The following is a 16,412-nucleotide window of genomic DNA, read 5'->3' on the forward strand; positions in this document are numbered from 1 at the left end:
AAAGTTAGAACTAGATCGTTGCGCTCCGCAGACCATGCTGTCTAAATTTATGTACCCAAATCAATCAATGCTAAGCCGATTAACTGCTTACATAAGGGCCAGATGTGGACCAACTCGTTACTGACTTACAAAATTTTTGAAGCTATTTCTTCTCAATAAATAAGCAACTTTTTATGAAATTGTGATCACTTGTTTTTATCTGTACGTGTACATCACATTTACTCATTTCTGTCCCGGATAATTCCTTCGTAGTGCGTCTGGTCCCTTTTTCCTTAGAATCTTCTCTCTGGCCGTGGTTGTGTTGACTTTGCATTCTCTTACTTTTTTCTTGTCTTTCACCATGTTCCTCTCTCAGTTTCTAGACTGCTTATGGTGATCTTTCCTCTTTCATAAAAAATAAAATATTTCGGAACCACACAGTAAAATGTTAAGGGTAACTTATAGCTGTATGGACTGTAGATGCAGGGCTCAACGTAACAAATATGTTACAGTTTAGAAAACACAGTCCTGAAGAACTAAACTCAACTGTAATTTCATTTTCTTTCGTAGAAGTGTAGTTAAAAAAAAATGAAGCCGAACATATGAGCAACAGCTCACATTACCTTCTCTGACTTCGGCTTCTACGGAACAATGTGCTGCCATCCCTGCACAGATATTCGGACGCCTGTTCCTAGTCGAGTTCAAGTCGCCATAAAAGTGGAAGGTGGGCTAGCTACATACTGAAGTCCACTAGTAGATCTCCCAATAAAAAAAGCAAATTCCTCCCGAACAGACAATGAAAGCCCAACGGTACCGACCGGACGCCGTGTCATCCAAAAATGGTTCAAATGGCTCTGAGCACTATGGGACTTAACAAATGGTTCAAATGGTTCTGAGCACTACGCGACTTAACTGGGACTTAACATATGTGGTCATCAGTCCCCTACAAGTTAGAACTACTTAAACCTAACTAACCTAAGGACAACACACACATCCATGCCCGAGGCAGGATTCGAACCTGCGGTACCGAGCGAGGTGGCGAAATGGTAGCACACTGGACTCGTATTCGGGAGGACGACGGTTCAATCCCGCGTCCGGCCATCCTGATTTAGGTTTTCCGTGATTTACCTAAATCGCTCCAGGCAAATGCTGGGATGGTTCCTTTGAAAGGGCACGGCCGACTTCCTTCCCTAATCCGATGAGACCGATGACCTCGCTGTTTGGTCTCTTCCCTCAAACAACCCAAATCGAACCTGCGACCGTAGCGGTCACGCGGTTCCAGACTGAAGCGCCAAGAACCGCACTGCCACACCGGCCAGCCCGTGTCATCCTCAGCCCACGGACTTCACCGAATGCGGATATGGAGGGGCATATGGTCAGCACACCGCTCTCCCGGCCGTATGTCATTTTATGAGACCGGAGCCGCTACTTCTCAATCAAGTAGCTCCTTAGTTTGACTCGCTAGGGCTGAGTGCACCCCGTTTGCCAACAGCTCTCGCTAGACCGAATGGTCACCCAATCAAGTGCTAGCCCAGCCCGACAGCGCTTAACTTCGGTGATCTGACGGAAACCGTTGTTGACACTGCGGCAAGGCAGTTGGCATATATGTCTGGATACTTTTGATCAAACTGTGTTGAACAGGGAGAGGAGGAGGAGAAGGAAGAGGAGAAACACTGTGGTTCACGATGGTCGTTTCAGCCTTCAACAAGGCCACACGTAGTGAAGAGCGGTGGTGGTCTCAGCAGCCTTCAGGCTGTTGACTGCTTCTCTCTTTTTCTACAGTTTTACACTTCGCGGAATATTTAGGAAAGGCCAATGCTGTGGTCTACTGTTGCTGTACCGTCGATGTCACGAACGCGACACGGCACTGGTGGCATCTCCGCTATGCAAGGTCAGGAGTGGAAAGCGACGAAGATTTACATCTAGGTACATAACCCGCAAGCTGCAATATGGTGTATGGCGGAGTTACCACTACTAGTCGCTATCCTCCCTGATCCATTCGTAAATGCAGCGAGGGAACAACTAACTGTCTACACTTTCTTTCGAGCTTCAATTTCTGTTATTCCGTCTTCGCGGTCCTTAGCGAAACGTTCGGTGACGGCAATAGAATCGTGCAGCACTAAGGCACATAAAACCGGTTTTCTAAATTTTCTCAATTTGTTTCGCGAAAGTAACATCGCCATACCTCACTGTCAAGTTCATGAAGCATCCCTGTAATACTTGCGTGATGATCGAACCTACCGGCAACAAATCTTGGCCGACCGCTGTGGCCGAGCGGTTGCAGGTGCTTCAGTCCGGAACCGCGCTGCTGCTACGGTCGCAGGTCGAATCCTGCCACTGGCATGGATGTGTGTGATGTCCTTAGGTTAGTTAGGTTTAAGTAGTTCTAAGTTCTAGGGGACCGATGACCTCAGATGTTAATTCCCATAGTGCTTAGAGTCATTTTTGAACATATCTTGGAGCGTGTCTCTGAACTGCTTCGAGGTCTTTCTTTAGTTGGACCAGGTGTACTCGAGCAGTACTGCAGTTTCGTTTGCACTAATGTCCTATATCTCTTCTCCTTTGTAGATATGCAACACTTTCCAAAAATTATCCCAGTTAAACGAAGTCGATCATTCGCCTTCCCTACGACCGATCGTACGTGCTCGTTCCGTCTAAATACTCAATATACGATAGTGCGCCAAGCAACACACTCCTAGACCAAATTCTAGAACTGCAGGTTTCTTTTTCCTACTTGTCTTCATTACCTTCCATTTTTCCGCGTTTAGAGAAAGCCGCAATTTATCACACGAAACAAAAATTCTATCCAAATCGTCCTGTATTGTCCTACACTCACCCAAAAGAAACAATTTCCAGTACACTACAGCGTCATCAGCAAACAATCGCAGATTGCTGCTCACCTTATCTATCATCTCATTTTTATAGAGAGATAGAGAGTAGACATGCTACGGGAAAAGTCGCACTTATAACAGTATTATTTGTGGAACTGTTAATATAGTACGCATCTGTCGTATAATGTTCCTCCTTTTACAGCAATTGACCGTCATGGATGATTAATCGATGTGGAAATCAAACTGTTAACTCCTCTTCCTTAGTGTTTTCTAGCTGTTAGAAATAAATGCAGTAAAATAGAACAATACCGATACTGGGAGCTTTCTGTATCAAGTTCATTAATTGGTTTCTCTATTGGATTTACGGACGCCAGCCAATCTAGGCGAGAAATGGTTAAAATTCAGAAAATCAAAAGAAGTAAATTTGCCCTACTTTCATGCCGTTCCGTAACATAACTTTACAAATAAATGTAACTTTTCAGGATATGGTTCTGAGAAAGTGTAAGTAGGCTGTTTAGGTTTTTATGTTGATAACGCCACGTAGCGCTCTATATGAAAATCACTGACTGTGCTGTGCGCAGTCTGTGGCTGGTTTGCATTGTTGGAATATTTGCTACTGTAGTGTTGGGCAGTTGGATGTGAACAGCGCGTAGCGTTGCGCAGTTGGAGGTGAGCCGCCAGCAGTGGTGGATGTGGGGAGAGAGATGGCAGAATTTTGAGAGCGGACGATCTGGACGTGTGTCCATCAGAAAGAGTAAATTTGTAATTCTGTATGTAATGAACTGATATATATATATATATATATATATATATATATATATATATATATATATATGTTGACTTTTGAATGTTGTCAGTCAGGGCCATTCTTTTGTAGGGATTATTGAAAGTCAGATCGCGTTGCGCTAAAAATATTGTGTGTCAGTTTAGTGTTGATCAGAATGAGTAAAGCGAGAAATGTCTGAGTACGTTCAGTTCTGCTCAGCTGTTTGAAAATCAAATAACGTAAGAGCTTTATCAGCACAGTAATTCATGAATTTTTCTAAGGGGAAGTTTCAAAAGGTACAGGAATCTTTTAGCTTCTACACCCATATACATATACTGTTTTGAACTAGAAATGCCACGAATTTTTTATCATCACTAGATGCTGAAAATTTGGCCAAGGGGGATTTCAATGTTTGTATAAACAAGAAACATAGTACACATACTTAAATCTATTAAGACACTTTTTTTGTATCGCTCTCTCAAAAAATGATTTTCCAACAGCCAAAGGTAATATATGGTCACTCTATATCGTCACTCAGTTTTTTTTATGCAACCCTACTTCAGTGTTACTGAGTCGCATAAGCAATTTTCTTTCTATAACTATTTGTACTTTGCTGAATTTCATTCCTAACTGGAAGAGATTTATTTTTACTTCACTCAAAACTTATTTACTCACATCCACTTTACTTAGAGCCACAAAGAGAGTAAGAATATTAAAATCGTTATATTTTGTCTGAAAACATCTACTTCAGTACTTACGCAAAATTTCACTTCAGCACTTCTACTACGTAAATCATACAGTACTTCTACCTTCACTTTAAAAGTTAGTACACAACAATTATTTCCAGATATTTATTCCAATATAAAATTAGTGATAGTAGATACTGAATAAAGCACTTCAAATGTTTTTATAAAAGGTTTACTTTTCAGGTGAATGATTAGGAATAAAATAACAAGGTGAAACCAATTATGTTTAACGCAATAATTATTCTGGCTTCTACGATTCTAATTATACAGTTCGTAACCTGTGGGCTGTAAGCATTGGATTTGGCGGATAGCCATGGTACGGCGGCCAAGTTTTTTGACGTATGGACTAATTAATTCTTCTTGCCGTCGTTTTAACGTCCATAAAGTAGCCCAACAACTTGTACCAAAGGCGTAATAATTCAGCAGTAGTCATCCGAGACCACTGCGCAACAGTTTCCAGACAAGGCATCGCCTGCTCCGTCCGTGTGTTGCCTCTTCCACTGCTGCCTACAGACTGTCCTCTCGTTCCCGCTCGCTTTACAGGTGGCACGCCAAAAATCCAAGCCACCTTTTATGCTTCCCACAGTAACTTCCATAGGGTAGAAAAGCAGTCCACCTTTTACATATCGTACACAATGTCTCTAAGCGCGTACCATTTTATACAAATGACAACTTGTACAAATATATAAATTTACATACATGAACATTTTAATTTCATTAATACATGAAAAAACATTATTTAGTAAATTATACATGTCATATATTTCTTTCCACACGTTACAAACACACATTAGCAGGGCACTCTAACATCACATATATCACACTTTCAATAGACTTTGCATATCACATATTACGAAAATTTTTAATAAATTAGATGACTGATTGAATAATAGTCTCCTGTTGCACTGCTAACGATATCCTTGTCTCTGAAGAACACACCCTGTCCAGGACAAAGTACTGCGTCCTGTTACTTAAGAAGTCTTCTAGCGACTCACATATCTGGAAACCTATTCAGAATGCTCGGACTCCCTTTAACAGTCCGAAGAGTGGCACTGTGTCAAACTTTTTCCGGAAATCTAAGCATAGGGAACCTGCCTTTACCTTTCGTCCATATTTCGCAGGATATCGTGAGGGAAAAAGGGCAAAGTGAGTCTTGCACAGGCGATGCATTCTAGATCCACAGTAATTTGTGGACCAGAAACTTTTCTGGTTCAATGAAATTTATTATATTCTATTCTGGTGCTCCCTGTGTATACCGTCAATCGGCCATCCATATTGAACTGAAGCAACCGTACCAGATTTGTTTACTGAATATCAACATCCACCTGACATTCACTCATTGAACAAGCAGTAAAGAAAGCCAAGGAGAAATTTGGAAAGGGGTTAAATTTCATGCAGAAGAATAAACATCTGATGCTTGCCGAAAACATTGCAGTTCTTTCAGAGACATTAAATGACTTGAGAGATCATTTGTACGGAATGATTAATCTCCTGAGAAGAGATTATGGCATGAAAATTAACAAAAGTAGAAAACGGTAATGGAACGTAGTCGAACTAAATCTGAAGATTCCGGAAGTCTGGTTCTTTCAGTTTATACACGTCCCGTCTCTTTAATTTCCAGTCTTACTGCAACTACCGGCCGGAGTGTCCGAGCGGTTCTAGGCGCTTCAGTCTGGAACCGCGCGACCGCTACGGTCTTAGGTTCAAATCCTGCCTCGGGCATGGATGTGTGTGATGTCCTTACGTTAGTTAGGTTTAAGTAGTTCTAAGTTCTAGCGGACTGATGACCTCAGAAGTTAAGTCACATAGTGCTCAGAGCCAATTCTTTTACTGCAATTTTTCAGTTTCAATCTGTAGTTCATAAGTAGTGAATTACGCTCAGAGCCCACATCTCTCCAGGGAAAAGTTTTGCAGTCTAAAATTTCATTTCTAAATTTCTTTCTTGCCATCACGTACCGTGTGTCAAACTTTCTGGTGCCTGAAGGTTTCTTCCGTGTGTACAGTCTAATCCTATGATCTTAAAATTAAATATTGGATATGATTAAATTGTACTCTGTCCAAAATTCTACCAGGCCGTTTGCCCATCTGTTCCACTCGTCCACTCCCTGTTCTTTACTTTCCCTCGACTTCACTTTCCTCCTCCAGAATTCCTGTCCGCAGTCATCATTAAATTTTCGTTTTTCTTATGTAAGTAGTTCTTTCAACCTCTTCGTGAATCGTTACTACGGTAATGCGTTCACTGATCTGTTCATTGTGGCTGACTCGCTCCTGGATTATTTCACAATAGGTTGAAACAAATCCAGGTTGCTCAAGAGCTGTTATCTAAACTGTCGTTGAAAGCAAGGGAAAAGCTTTCTCAGAAGCTATTACCGGAAGTCCCATTCAAACTGGCAATTTCGTCCAGGATTTGTAAATGCTCCATTGTACTCTATCCACTTCCAAAGGCAGTTTGTTCCTTTGCTCATTAAAATCTAATGGGTCTTCTGTGCGGTTTGTGATAGTTTTATACAACAGTTATTAGTTATCTGGCTTTGATCGAAGTTTCTCTTAGAATTTGGTGTTAGTAATGGCGATTAGTACTTCATTAGTCTCTCTCCTACATTTCTCTTAGTAAATGGGGTGTCTTCAGAATTAACAGTCCCAAAGAAAGATGTAAGTTGACGAACAGTATGAAGCATCCAGCTACCGTGTGTGGTCAGGTATGAAGCTGGCGTAAGATTTAGCTGAGTCACGCGCGCGCCATACAGGAGAAAAAGAGAAAGAGAGAGGGGCGGGAAGGAGGGAGCGAGAAAGAGCATAGCAGGTGAATGTGTGGGTGAGCGTTGGCTGTGGCCTCTTTTCAGCTTGCATCACGTTGTCGCCTACACAATGTAGAATAGCAGGCGAGGCGTATTAACCTTATCTTAACTGCTGCTAACGTTTAAGTTCAGAGGTCTCTCATTACAGGAAACGTCTCTATATGCCTCCTTCTCTGTATAGCGTACGTTTCACGACAGACTTGCGGTACGTACACCCAGTCTCTCCAGACGTTTCGAACATGTGGCATCTCCTCAGCAACAAAAGAAACGGCGTAAAGTTTCAGTCGTTCTGAGCCAATACTGCCGTTGTCTTATTGGATTGTCATAAATGAAATATTTCCATACTGCATGTAATTTATATTCATTTATTTCGTTATTCGTCCATACAACAATCACGACAAGCTTATGAGACAGCTATTTCCACTTATTGTTTTTCCGTTTGAACCAAATGTTTTTCATTAATTTATTGTCCCTATCACGGCGTTTATCCGCCTATTTGAAACCATTTTCCCTATTTTTCACCCCAGAAAATTCCGTATGTCACGCTAGCTATTCAAACAATATTTCAGATTTGTGTGTCTCCTGGTTGTATGGCTATGTCCCCCTTGTCATTATGGAGGTTCATGTGCCACGATATTCTTCTCTTCGGTTTTGAGTCAAAGATGTTGAAGGCACGTTTCATTCATTTGGAATCAATGATTCTTTGTACGTCGCCATAAAACCGAACTCGGCATTTGGGCGCTGTATCCATATTTTTCTAATTTATAATCTATTTCCTGTTACTATGCTTTTCAATTAATGCACAGTACGTTCCATAAGATCTGTCTTGTACAACTTTCTCGGAGAGGATAAGACACTCAAGAGTAATATGACAGACTTGTTTTATGACAGAGTTGTAATGATGAATTCTGATATACATGGAAAGATGCATTTTTTGTAAAAGTTTCGTACGATTTGGGTATCCATTCCTATATTTCTGGCTCTTGCTCTCGAGGCTTCTAAATCTACGCCATTCATTGTAGCCCTTTCTTCCAGTTAATTAAAGCTTTCTTATACGGTTTATTGTTCCACACTTGGTGTTTAATTCGTTTGTATTGTACAGTACTGTGGTTTACTCGAAAGATATTCGCAAGACAGTTTGTTCTGCTTCTTGTTTCGATACTTTAATTTACTGTCTTTCCGGCTGAAAATCTGTCATTGTGACACCATCGCCTGTAGAAGCCAAACAGTCTATGTCCACACGATTTTTCTGAGAGCCAATCCTTAAACGTTTAAACAGGTTCCAAAGATTTGGTTACTCAGGTCATTTTTCTACGACATGTTTCCGAGTTTGTGTATATTTATATATACAAAGAGAACTATGCTACATGAAGCAAGAGATGTAAGTCTTGGGGATTGTTTCAACATTTATAGCAAATGCACGTGATCTACCAAACGTTTATTGGGAAAAAACATGTGTCCACGCGCTCCAGTATAATCACTCCGGTCACCAAACCCACAAGTTTCGTGTATGTACTCACTTTTGAGAATTTTGATAATTTTCTTCTCGAGCGTTTCATATTCGCGCTTTATTTCATGTTCTGGGAATATTTCGTTGACGTATCGCCAATGGGACAAACTGAATGAAACTGCTTAAAATGTTTATTCACAGTATCAAATGCTAACAATGACACTGATGGAGTTCAAATGGTTCGAATGGCTCTGAGCACTGTGGGACTTAACATCTGAGGCCATCAGTCACCTAGACTTAGAACTACTTAAACCTCACTAACCTAAGGACATCACACACATCCATGCCCGAGGCAGGATTCGAACCTGGAATCGTAGGAGCAGCGCAGTTCCGGAATGAAGTGCCTAGAACCGCTGGACCACAGCGACCGGCAATGATGGAGGACTAAATATTAAATTCGACTGCTCACATCAGTGTTACCAACATGAAACCTGGCATACGAATACAGTTTTGGCTAGAGACGTTACACTTTGGCCACATGTATATAATGATCAACCAGAACATTATGATCACCTAACTAATAGCCGGTAAATCCACCTTTAGCACGGATAACAGAGGCGGCGCGTCGTGGCCTGGGAGCAAAGAGGCCTTGGTTGGTCGCTGGAGGGAGTCGGTAGCACATCTGCACACGCAAGTCATCTAATTCCTGCAAAATTCCGGGAAGGGGGCGATGGGCTATGACGTAGCGTTCAATCACACCCCAAATGTGTTCGATCCGGTTCGGATCTGGTACGTTGAGGGTGGGGGGAGGGGGCAGCACATTAATTGAAACATGCCGCTGTGTTCCTCGAACCATTCCATCACACTCCTGACCTTGTGACACGACGCATTATCTTGCTGAAAAACGCCACTGTCGTCGGGAAGCATGTCAGTCATGAAGGCGTGTGCGTGGTCTGCAACCAGTGTATGAAATTCCTCGGACCTCATAGGGCGTTGCACGAGCTTCACTGCACCCATCGAGGGCGACGTGAATGATCCCCAGCGCATAATGGAGCCGTCATCAGCTTGTCTCCTGCAGTACAGGTCTCAAGGATCTGTTCCACTGGAAGATGGCGGATTCACGCCCTTCCATCAGTATGACGAAGAGGGTACCGGGACTGATCAGGCCACGCAACGCTCTGCCACTGCGCCAACATCCAGTGCAGATTTCAGTCGTAGATGCCGATGTCGTGGTGTTAACACTGGCACTTGGGTCTTCGGGTACGGAGGCCCATTGTTAGGAGTGTTCGGTGCTTCTGTGTTCAGACACTCTTTTACTGTGCCCAGAGTTAAAGCATGTTGTCGGTTCCGCCACAGTTCGCCGCCTGTCCTGTTTTACCAGTCTGCCCAGCCTACGACGTCCGACATCTGTAATGACGGGTGGCCACCCAATCCAACGAAGTCTCCACGTGGTTTCACCTTGGTTTCGCCACGTGTTGAAGGCAGTCACCACAGAAGACCTCGAGCAGTTTCCGAAATGCTCATACTGAACCTCCGGGCCGTCACAAACTGCCCTCTGTCAAAGATAGGTCGCCTGCCATAATTTTCTGGCTGATCAGTATACATATTTTAAGACGTTGATATACTCCGAACTACCACTTATTTCTTTGGTCGTTGTAGATTCTTGTGTCATAGCACACCAGAAATAGCGAACACCTTTGAAATACTAATACCGTAAATTGATGTCGTAACTCGCAACCTAGTCGTTTAAAATTATATAAAATTTAAGCTAAGAAGACTGCTTTAGTGTAATTATTTAAAATATCAACTTAGTCGTGAAGATGAATCGATTTGTTAATAAACGACAACACTTACCCCGAAGACCTCCAACATTAAAGTGTGTTATATCCCGCTGCTAACTGACATGTGATTACATTTTCACGCAATTTGGGTGCATAGATCCTGAGAAGTTAGTACCCAGAACAACCACTTCTGACCGTAATAACGGCCTTGATACGCCTGGGCATTGAAACAAACAGAACTTCGATGGTATGTACAGGTACAGCTGCCCATGCAGGTTCAAAACGATACCACAGTTCATCAGGAGTAGTGACTGGCATATTGTGACGAGCCAGTTGCTCAGCCACCATTGGATTGACCAGACGTTTTCAATTGGTGAGAGACATGGAGAATGTGCTGGCCAGGGCAGCAGTCGAACATTTTCTGTATCCAGAATGACCCGTACAAGACCTGCAACATGCGGTCGTGTATTATCCTGCTGAAATGTACGGTTTCGCAGTGGTCGAATGGAGGGTAGATCCACGGGTCGTAACACATCTGAAATGTAACGCCCACTGTTGAAAGTGCCGTCAACGCGAACTAGAGGTGACTGAGATGTGTAACCGGTGGCACCCCATACCATCACGCCGGGTGATACGCCAGTATGGCGATGACGAATACACGCTTCCAATATGCGTTCACCGCGATGTCGCTAAACACGGATGCGACCATCATGATGCTATAAACAGAACCTGGATTTATACGAAAAAATGACATTTTGCCATTCGTGCACCCAGGTTCGTCGTTGAATACACCATCGCAGGCGCTCCTGTCTGTGATGCAGCGTCAAGGGTAACCGCAGCCATGGTCTCCGAGCTGATAGCCCATGCTGCTGCAAACGTCGTCGAACTGTTGGTGCAGATGGTTGTTGTCTTGTAAACTTCCCCAACTTTTGACTCAGGGATCGAGACGTGGCTGCACGATCCGTTACAGCCATGCGGATAAGATGCCTGTCATCTCGACTGCTAGTGATACGAGGCCGTTGGGATCCAGCACGACGTTCCGTATTACCCTCCTGAACCCACGGATTCCATATTCTGCTAACAGTCATTGGATCTTGACCAACGCGAGCAGCAATGTCGCGATACGATAAACTGCAATCGCGATGGGCTACAATCCGACCTTTATAAAAGTCGGAAACGTGATGGTCTGCATTTCTTCTCCTTACACAAGGCATTACAACAACGTTTCACCAGGCAACGCCGGTCAACTGATGTTTGTGTATGAGAAATCGGTTGGAAACTTTCCTCATGTCAGCACGTTGTAGGTTTCGCCACCGGCGCCAAACTTGTGGGAATGCTCTGAAAAGCTAATCATTTGCATATCACAGCATCTTCTTCCTGTCGGTTAAATTTTGCGTATGTATCATGTTATCTTCGTGGTGCAGCAATTTTAATGGCCAGTAGTGTACATACTACTTCTATACATTAAATTGAAGGAATAAAATCGCATCATCAAGAACGAGTTGGCAGGCATGTTTCTGCATCTAAAACATGATGTCTATTCAGAATTTGTGCCAATGGATTTGGGGGATGCAAATGAGGTTTACTCTAAATACACGCTGTAGCGGCCGTGAGCGTTAGTAACCTTTGAGATCGGAAGTGGCGAGTTGATGTTAGTCAATAACGCCTTTAAGGCGATGAAGACGTCAATATCGACCCCTGACTCTGAACGAGGTCGTGTAATAGGTCTACTAAAAGCTGAATGGTCCTTCTACGATATTACAGAAAGACTTGGCGGGAATTTAGCCTCTGTGCACTATTGACTATCGTGCTGCATCTGCAGCAGCAATTTGGGCAGCAGTTGGTACCGCAGTGACGCAACGAACTGTTACAAATCGGTTGCTTCAACGACAGCTCCGTGCAGAGGGCATTCTAGTGACCCTAAACCACCGCCATTTGCGACTTCAGTGATGTACAGCGAGATTTCATTGGAGGGTATAGTTGAGGTCGTGTTTTATGATGAAAGCTGGTTTTGCCTCGGTGCTGGCGATGGCGGTGTGTTTTTTAGATGGAGACCAGTTGAGGGCCTGTAACTAAGCTGTCTGCGTGCTAGACGCACTGGCGTGCAGTCTTGGTCTGGGATGCGATTTCATATGACCGCAAGAGCACCCTTGTGGTTATCTGGTTATCCCACGCACCGTGACTGCAAATTTGTACGTCAATCTGGTGATTCGACCTGTTGTCCTGCCAGTCATGAACAGCATTGCAGGGAGCGTTTCTCGACAAGGAAACGCTCGTCCACATACCGTTGTTGTAACGCAACTTGCACTACACAGTGTCGACATGTTGCCCTGGCCAGCTCGATCACCAGATTTGTCTCCAGTAGAACACATATGGGACACCATCGGACAACAATTCCAGCGTCATCCACAAACAGCATTAACCGTCCCTGTATTGACCGACCAAGTGCAACAGGCATGTAACTCCATTCTACAAGTTGACCTTCGGCACCTGTAGAACACAATGCATACATATTTGCATGTTTGCATTCCACATTCTGGCGTATTCACTGATTATTAATATACTAGCATTTCGCGTTTGTAATGACTTATCTAACTCTTACATTAACCTTTAATACTGCAATGTTGATCACTTAAATATGATAACTAGAGAAATCAAAAATTGGAAGATCCGGGATGGAATCATATTGTTACCTAGAGAAATGTTACCTATATATATGCCAACGGCCTTGCCGCAGGGGTTACAGCGGTTCCCGACAGAACACCGAAGTTAAGCGCTATCGAGCTGGGCTAGCACTTGGATGGGCGACCATCCGGTCACCGGAGCGCTGTTGGTGAGTGGGGTGCACTCAGCCCTTGTGAGGCAAACTAGGGAGCTACTTGATTGAGAAGTAGCGGCTCCAGTCTCGTAAACTGACATACGGCCGGGCGAGCGGTGTGCTGATCACATGCCCTTCCATATCCGCATCCAGTGACGCCTGTAGGCTGAGGATGACACGGCGGCCGGTCAGGAACCCGTTGCGCCTTCATGGCCTGTTCGGATATATATATGCCAAGTCTGCCTCTAACAGAAAATGGCCGCTGCACCTTGCAAGTCGAGAAGGGTAGACTATGTGCCGGCACCATGTGTAACGCTCTTCCCCCTCCCACCCCACACCCTCCCCCAACACCACAACACCACACAAAGAGAGCAGGATACACTCACTACACTCAGACACACACACACTAAAATCACCTATACTCAACACATTCACTTTGCGTACAACTCTTATACACGAGGAGGAAAGAGACCGTTGTATACAGAAGAAGAAAAACCTTATCCTTTCCGATAAGGTGACTGAACCTACCCCTCGCGGTGTCCCAGTAAATTATGATGACCTTGTCTTTATCATTCATATGTCATTGATTAAACAGAAAAGAAGCAAGGATTTTTAATGGCAAAGTGCCTAAGAGTTAAAATGATTCGCTTATACACAGTGCAGTCTCATTGATGCGACCTCTGCGTATGTTCCACCTCAACGTGCAATAACCACTGACAGACGTCAGGTGGATGGCATACAAAGCGTGTTGAGGGGGAGGGGGGGGGAGGAGGCGGGAAACAGTGCAGTCGTTGTCAAGTTGCGGAAACGGAGTGACGTCCAAAAGGGCATGATATGACTTTGGGACCAAGGATGGAAGCATCTCCGCAACGTTCGCTTGGCGCATTGGTTAAAGTATACCATGCATGAAAAATTAGCGCTATCCAAAATTGGCACCGAAGAAACTGTGGTGCACTATGCGCCGTAGATAACGGAGGTAAAAACGGTTGTGGAGACTGTACTTTTTATTCGAGTAGCTTTTATCCGTTTGGATTTTATGTGCGAAAAGCAGCTTTTTCTGGTAAGTTTTTGAAGTGCACCACTTTTGTACCTTAAACTTGTAGGAGTCGATTTGAACTTTGCACGAAGGTGGATGAGTAGGTTAAGTCAAAACGAACTTTTTTATCCAATAATGTTTATCAGTTGTCGAGATACGTTTGTTTAAATTCGAACTAAATTAGCACTTAAAATTCATTCTTTCGTGAACTGAATGCAGGGAAATGCTTTAAAGTGAATCAGATAAATAAAAAAAGCTTACGATAAAATTTAAAATTCGCTTTCAAACATCTAGCTTCGTTCTCACTTTACGCGCTAAAAACACGTTTTAAGTGAGTTTTTTTACGCGCCCCATTTCGACGTTTCAAACTTGTCCGAAACGGTTCAAATTTTGTAATAAGGTAGACAAATACATACAATGTTATCTTCTTTTGCATCTCTAACTCTGTCCAGGACGTATTCGCCTTGTTTGTGCTACTATGAGAGCGTTTTTCATTCTGGTGAAGTTCTTGTTAATTTCGTTAACAGTCTTGGGAAACGTCTGTAGGTTTTAATAGTATTCAAACATCCATTTTTATGTATTGCTTATGATCAAAGTTAAGAAGCAGTGTGGACTCATTATTCAGTAAAAAACTTCATCTGAGAGAAACACCTGCAATCTACGTCCCCAATTAGTTGCTGCACGTATTCCAATCTCTGTCTTCCTCTACAGTTTTTGCCCTCTGCAGCTCCCTCTAGTACCATGGAAGTCATTCCCTCATGTCTTAATGTATGTCCTATCATCCTGTCCCTTCTTCTTGTCAGTGTTTTCCACACATTCCTTTCCTATCCGGTTCTGCGCAAACCTCCTCATTCCTTACGTTATCGGTCCACCTAATTTTCAACATTCGTCTGTAGCACCACATCTCAAACGCTTCGATTCTCTTCTATTCCGGTTTCCCCACAGTCCATGTTTCACTACCCTACAGTGCTGTACACTCTCAACACTGTTTACTTCTAAAGCTATCTGTTAATAAATTCTTGTTGACACGATTGTGACCGCACGAGCTTTTATATCTGTAAATAAGCATTTGTGTGCCTTTCGTACAGTTAAGTACAGTACAGAAACTATTTTAAATGGCTAAACAGAGCAAAAATTCCGGAGGCCAAAAAAGAGGACCACTTCAGTCACGTTCTTCAAGTGCTGCGAATTATGCTGTTATGTGCACTCGCAGAGTGTTTGTGTTCCAGGTGGTGAGTAGACATAACAGGACAACTCGCACCACCTGTAGAAGATAACAGGGGCGGTCTAAGAAATCCTGTGCAAAGAAACGGAAACAACAACGCGGTGGAACACTCGGAAGCATAGAATTGGTCAATCACGCCGAGAAGTGCCTGAAATATCGCACGTCATAGAAATTTTGAATAGAGGTTATGTGTTGTAGCATTACTCAGAGGGGCGTACAATAAGTAATGCAACACATTTTCTTATTTTTCTGAAAGCAGATTGGCTGTATTCAAGATTCTAATAATCTTTTCATTGCGACGCCATTATGACACCTTACTGGGAGGGCATGTATGGCCGCGTCGTACTACTCTACTTGTCGACGTCGGAGCTAATGACTTGCTGCTTCGATCATTATCGTAGATAATAAAAAGAGACAAATGTCTCAGGTAAACATTTAACTATAAGATCTATAAGTTTCGTGAGGCCCTCTCCGGTGCACAGACTTGAGTGAGGCCTTTCGATATCACGGAGAAGGAGAAGCTCGTTTGCAAATAACATGGTTTCCTGAGGCTATCACAATACAGATCAGAGTTGGATCATTGGACCATGAGAGAGGGCATCACACAGAATGACGGAGTCCCAGAATACCCTCGCCACGACTTTTTCGGTGGAGTTTGCGCTTTTTCTCGAGAGATTTCTGTCTTGTTTGCAGTTCGAAGAGATGAACCTATGTTTCATCGGCTGTGACGCTGTTCAACAAAAAAATACTCACGATCAGCCTCGAAACGTACAATGAATTCTGCACAGACGGCCCTTCGTTGCTCTTCTCGGCCTTCTGTTAAACGGCGAAGAACCCAACTTTGATTGCCCCAAGTGGTGGACGAGTGTGTCAGCACCACAAACAGAGACGTCCAGCTGGGCAACGAGGAGTTTTGATTGTGTTCCGTCGATCACCTCGAATGAGAGTGTCCGCACGTTCCAGCAGTGCAAGAGTCACAGGT

General features: G+C 43.4%; 1 protein-coding gene across 2 annotated transcripts in view; it reads left to right on the top strand.

Annotated features, from left to right (window-relative positions):
- The window catches only part of LOC124789487 (proton-coupled amino acid transporter-like protein pathetic), a 437,101-nt gene that overhangs the window by 234,364 nt on the left and 186,325 nt on the right, over positions 1-16,412 (top strand). The window lies entirely within an intron of this gene.

The sequence above is a fragment of the Schistocerca piceifrons genome, chromosome 3, assembly GCF_021461385.2.
Source record: "Schistocerca piceifrons isolate TAMUIC-IGC-003096 chromosome 3, iqSchPice1.1, whole genome shotgun sequence".
In the NCBI taxonomy this organism is placed as follows: Eukaryota; Metazoa; Arthropoda; class Insecta; order Orthoptera; family Acrididae; genus Schistocerca; species Schistocerca piceifrons.